At 35.5% G+C, this 6,000-nt stretch overlaps 1 protein-coding gene across 2 annotated transcripts in view; it reads right to left on the minus strand.

The window, feature by feature from the left end:
- The window catches only part of disp (RND transporter family member dispatched), a 110,356-nt gene that overhangs the window by 15,103 nt on the left and 89,253 nt on the right, over positions 1-6,000 (minus strand). The gene's annotated exons all lie outside the window — the stretch shown is intronic.

Here is a 6,000-nt window from a genome sequence, read left to right on the forward strand (position 1 = left end):
AGAATTGGCCATATAAATTGCATTTACGAACAGAAAAAATAAGTGTCCGTATCCCCAGAGAGCAGGTATGTATTTGCGATGAGGGCGATTCCGACTCACCCCACCTCTTCATAAACTGTCTGGGTTCTTACAATTTTCTGAGCAATATCCTTATAGTTTTCAAGTAATTCATCTGTTTTCAAACTTATTAATACAGCCTCCATTCCACAACGCTACACACCTCCCAAATAAACCACATCTATCATCAGATATTTCTTCTTTTTTTAACGAACTTAATTTAAAAGACGAAAAAAATGACTGTTCTAATAATAACCGTAAAGACACAAAATGAATAAAACTACGCTAAACCACTTGTTTCACTCTTCTTCTAAATTACGAATAATATTAATTTAAAGATATTTATTTATTTAAATTAATTTAATATTAATTTGGCTAGAATAGGCAAACCACTTTTTCACAATTCTCCTAACACTGTACAAGCTGAATCTCAAAGATTGTAAACATGTAAAGACATTCCGCTGGAAAGAATTGCTAAATCTTTTGTATAAGTGTTATGTTATACCTAAAACAATATAATCGTTTAAAAAAAACGATCGTTTGATCGTCACTGCCCTGTGAAGCAGAAAATGGGATTAAACCAAGGACCAAAGAATATCAAAATGAAAATCAAAGCATTAACTTAAATATTTTAAGCTAATATATTTTTTTAAAAGTATTTTAATAGAAAAACGGGCCAAAACCTTCTGTGTTTCTAATAGTGAAGCAGATAAAGAAACTTCGAACAGTCAGTCCCAAACAAATTTGAACCTTATAAATGAAGGTAAAAATGAGATAAACTCTGGAAAAGTCAAAGTACTTCGGGTCGATTAGCAGAAGAAAGGATTCATCCGATTTTTCAGACACAATAGTAATAAAGGTATTTTGACCCGTATCTGGCTTTATTTAATGTAAACTAGGGCACAATTAGGATTTTTAATATATTTTCTCTTTGCTAGAATCCAATATCAAAAGACAATTCAGACATATACATACAATAGGAAATAGTAGACACCTTGCCTTTTGCCTTACGTATTGTTACGTGAAATACCATATTTACCTTCGTTAAAGGTTTTTTTTTGTTTTTCTTTCGTTTTCTTGAATAGCGTTTGTGCATTTTTTCTTATCTCTTGTATATTATTTGTTTAAGCTAGGGTTTTGTTTATTTTTGCATAATGACTTCCGGGCATGAAGAAAAAATGTTTTAAATTCTATCATTATTTATACAAAAATTTTTTTGCTGTCTTATTAAAACTTTTGCTCGTTTTATAATATTTTCGTTTTGTTTTAATTCCAAACGGATAGAAAACGTGGTCTAAGAAATGATTTATTTGTAAACCAGCTTCCATAATTTAGCTCTCTAACAAAAGGACCCGAATAATAAGACAAACATGCAGCCATAGAACATGACGGAACAAAATATACATTTTAAAATACGAATTTCATGGAAGAATAAAGCAGAAAAGAAAGAAAAAACATAAGAAATAAGAATAAAGGAGAAATAAATGTTTACATAAGTAGGAATAAGGAGGAAAAAGACATGATAAGAAGAGACAAAAAGACTTAATTCACGTAATTATACAGCACAAGAAAATGGAGTTGCCCACGGGGCATTGAACAGGTTTGATATTTGAAATGGTAAATAGATGACAAGTCTATTTCCCCTCTTTCTAAAGATGAATATAATGATTAAGTTCATTATTCGAGTCGGTGTCAGGGGCTTTATATGTTAAACGAAAGAAATTTTGGAATTACGGTTGTTCCCTGGAGATGTCTCAAAAATTATATCATCATTATTTAGTTGAAGAGCAACAAGGTACCTAGACGCGGTTATTCAAAGAAAATCTTGGTTCGTAAGCAAAATATGTCGTTTATTCTAATTTCGGCATGGTGAAGATAGCTCTTGCTTTTTAATTGGGTGTCTGCAGTTTTTGCTTGCCTACCCTGACTTTGGCTTTCAAATACGTTATCTTATCCTTTCAACCTCAAATTTGCATCAAATAAAGACAATAATGCTGTAGTAAAAAATAATGCCCTAACCCGGGTTAGCGGCCATAACTGACCATATCCGATTTGACCATATGCTAATCATCCTTGCAAAATTCGAAAACTGCACGATGAATAATATTGTTGCAACAAGATTTTTTTTTTTTTTTTTTTTTTTTTTTTTGAAGGTGTATAACAAGAAAAACATAATACTAATATACTTCTCTGAAGTAGCACTAGGAGTAGCCTAAAAATCCTACCACTACCAAGCCTTGAGCAATAGCAGACTATGCCAACAAAAATACTGAAATAGTCGTTTTCCATGGCCCGTGAAAAATTGAAAACAAGAATTTTTAAATTTTATTTTTAGCTATATTTTTTCATTAATTCCACGACTTTAACAGCAGTTTCAAGGACCGAAAAGGATAATAACATCATCAACTTGAAATCTAGAATAATGAAAGTAAATCAATACCAAATAGATACTCAATACAATCCAATCAGCATTGAAGATGCAACAGACGTACGCAGTAGATTCTATGGATGCTATTGAATACCTAAACAAATATGAAAGCAAATAAGATAAGATTAATTCCCAAGATATATTTGAACAAACAAAAATCAATTCCTCTTCGGCTGCTTCACTTAAAATGATTTAACGTGGTCTACAGAGTTATGCGCCTGTCAAAAGGATGAAAAAGAGCCAACGCAGTAGCAATGCATAAATAAAGGGAGATCAATCTCTCCCGTATTCATTTTCAGGACCAGATCTAGAAGGAGGGGGGCAAGCATCTCGGAAAGCAGGACCAGGGGCGGCAAAACAAGCTAGAAAGCAAATTACAAAGAAAAACTCACAGAAAGAAGAAGTAATTCGACGTTTGAAATGACTGTTTTGTCAAGCATAGTTTCACGTTTTAGTACCCTTTGGCCTTTCCCTCATGTTTTGCTTTAAGGGTTCATTTGTGCATTGAACTCATACAGCGACATAATGGGTATGGATGAGGCTTCGACGGTTGTTTGTTGGCCAGCTACATAGATCTACTAGGTAGCCCTCGCCCAACTAATAATTTTTGGTTTCCAGGGGTGCCAGTTCACGAAAATGTAGGGAGGCAACGATTTTACTGTTTTTAATGAAGACACCGAAAAGGTATTCCTGGCAAAGGTATATTCCAGCATACACTGTGTCTAATGATATATATACTGTGTGTAATACTGTGTCTAATGACACAGCGACACTTTCATTTTGTTTAATCAGCTGCAATAAACGCCATACTTACGTCATTACTCCTTGTTGAAACAGTTTTGAAATGAAAGAGGTAACCCTTAAGCTACAGAAACTGACATTAACTGTTCCAAGGCAAAGTGCCAAGACAAAGTGAGCATAATCATAGCTTTGTCAAAAATTTTCTCAATATTTAAATTTAAAACTTAAGCAAGTCAATGCCAGTGAAAGAGGCAAGTACAAGATTTTCGAACGGACAAAAAGCCGCCGTAATTGGTATTGTGGCTCGTGTTAATTGACGGATGGCGATATCAACGATCCTGAATTTTTGGGCATTAACGATAACAGGGCGAATACGACTAATAAAGCTCTAATAGAACACCATTCTATTTTTCTTACTTTACAAGGTTGTAGATATCGATGCAAACATAATTTATCTTAGATTTGAAGCGATTCACGTTTACAGGCGTCATCTTTTCTGATTGTCTTGCAAAGAAAGGAGAGATAATAACAAAAAATAAGTAAAGGAAAGAATAATAAGGAAAGAGAAGAAATAAGAATTTTGAAATAAGAAATAAGAAATAAGAAGAGGCGGGTATGACTGGACCGTTCCAACCATCTTATACATGAATGACGACAAGGCGGGATCTGTTCTGTGTAACTTGCACATAAGCTTCTTAAGATACAGACTCTTCATTACTCTTGTTGCACTATTCATGGCGAGACTCAAACCTAAATTTCAGCATTGAAATTAAAATCAAAAGTTTAAGGCAAATTGGTGAATTGCTCAAATTGGCCATATAGCCTACGATGTAGCGCTATTAGACATATAGGCCTGTACCCGTTTTGATAGCCATCGGGGGTGTACGTGCATACTAAAGTTTTTCCTTGTACTTCAGAGAAGAAGATAACGAGAGAAATAGCTAGAAAAGTGGTGCTCAAAAGAATTTTTTTACAATATTCCGAATAAAGCCTTTGTATCCATACTCATTCCTGAAATGAGTATTGAATTCGTAAAACAGAAAAAAAAAAAACATTTCCAATTTTGATAGTTCTGAATGTATAGTGGGTAGCCTACATTGTTGTTTTATCTTATATGAGTACAATATGAGTCTTGAACAGTTTTGGAAAGTATAAACAAAATCAAATTGAATATTAGATATATAATGATATTAATTGTTGAAAGATCCATCAGGTCAAGATTCTTTTTTCACTATAATTTTTATTTTCATTTTCAATGCTGTAAGAGCTGGAAAAGAATAAATTTGTAATATAAGAGTAATTTGTTTTCAGTGAAGCGCCAATGACCCAGAAGGCTTTAGGTTCTTACAGTTAAAGAAGGGGGCAGTATCCAAATTTTGTTTGTAGTGAAACTCTAGTTGTCGTGACCAATCTTGGAAAGATCTAATAAATTAAACTGAATATTTGATGAATAATGATATTAATTGCTGAAAGCTCACCAGTTCAAAATTTTACTGTAATTTTAATACTTATTTTCAATATTAAGTACAAAAGAAACCATTTGTAATATAATTCGTTTTCAGTAAAGCGCCAATGATGCAGTAGCTTTTAGGCTTCTGCAGTGAGGCGATACCCAAACTCTTGTTTGTAGTTATTTGTATTCGATTCAAACTTGATTTGCATATTCAATTTAAGTTTCACTCGTTTTAAGATTTATTTATTCATTTAAATTAATATATATTGTATGTTTGTTCGCACTGATTGTTTATTTAATTTCTGTTCGTTTTAAGTTTCATTTATACTTTAATGTGTGTGTGCGTGTGTGTGTGTGTCTGTGTGTCTGTCTGTGTGTCTGTCTGTATGTCTATCTGTCTGTCTGTCTGTGTCTGTCTGTCTCTCTGTGTCTGTCTGTCTATCTGTGTCTGTCTGTCTATCTGTGTCTGTCTGTCTATCTGTGTCTGTCTGTCTATCTGTGTCTTTCTGTCTATCTGTGTCTGTCTGTCTATCTGTGTCTGTCTGTCTATCTGTGTCTGTCTGTCTATCTGTGTCTGTCTGTCTATCTGTGTCTTTCTGTCTATCTGTGTCTGTCTGTCTCTCTGTGTCCGTCTGTCTATCTCTGTCTGTCTGTCTCTCTGTGTCTGTCTCTCTATCTGTCTCTGTGTGTCTGTGTGTGTGTGTGTATGTCTCTGTGTCAGTCTCTGTCTCTGTGTCTGTCTCTGTGTGTCTGTCTGTCTGTCTCTGTCTGTCTGTCTGTCTCTCTCTGTGTATGACTGTGTGTCTGTCTCTCTGTGTCTCTGTGTATCTCTGTGTGTGTATGTCTGTATGTCTGTGTATATGTGTCTGTGTGTGTGGGGGTGTCAGTCGCTCAGTGTCGGTGTCTGTCTGTCTCTGTCTGTCTCTCTGTCTCAGGGTCTGTGTGTGTGTCTGTGTGTGTGTCTGTCTGTCTGTCTGTGTCTGTGTCTGTGTGTCTGTCTGTCTGTGTGTGTGTGTATGTGTGTGTGTGTATGTGTGTCTCTCTCTCTCTGTCTGTCTGTGTCGGTCTCTGGCTCTGTGGCTGTCTGTGTGTCTGTCCGGGTCTGTCTGTGTCGGAGGGTCTGTCTGTCTGTGTCTGTCTGTCTGTCTGTGTCTGTCTGTCTGACAGTGTCTGTCTGTCTGTCTCACTCTCTCTGTCTGTCTGTGTCTGTCAGAGTGTCTCTGTCGGGCTGTCTGTGTGTGTCTCTGTGTGTGTGTGTGTCTGTGTCTGTCTGTGTGACTGTGTCTCGCTCTCGGTCTGGCTGTGAGTGAGTGTCGGAGAC

Source organism: Artemia sp. Qi Xiang Cuo, chromosome 11 (assembly GCF_049724085.1).
Source record: "Artemia sp. Qi Xiang Cuo chromosome 11, ASM4972408v1, whole genome shotgun sequence".
NCBI lineage: Eukaryota > Metazoa > Arthropoda > Branchiopoda > Anostraca > Artemiidae > Artemia > Artemia sp. Qi Xiang Cuo.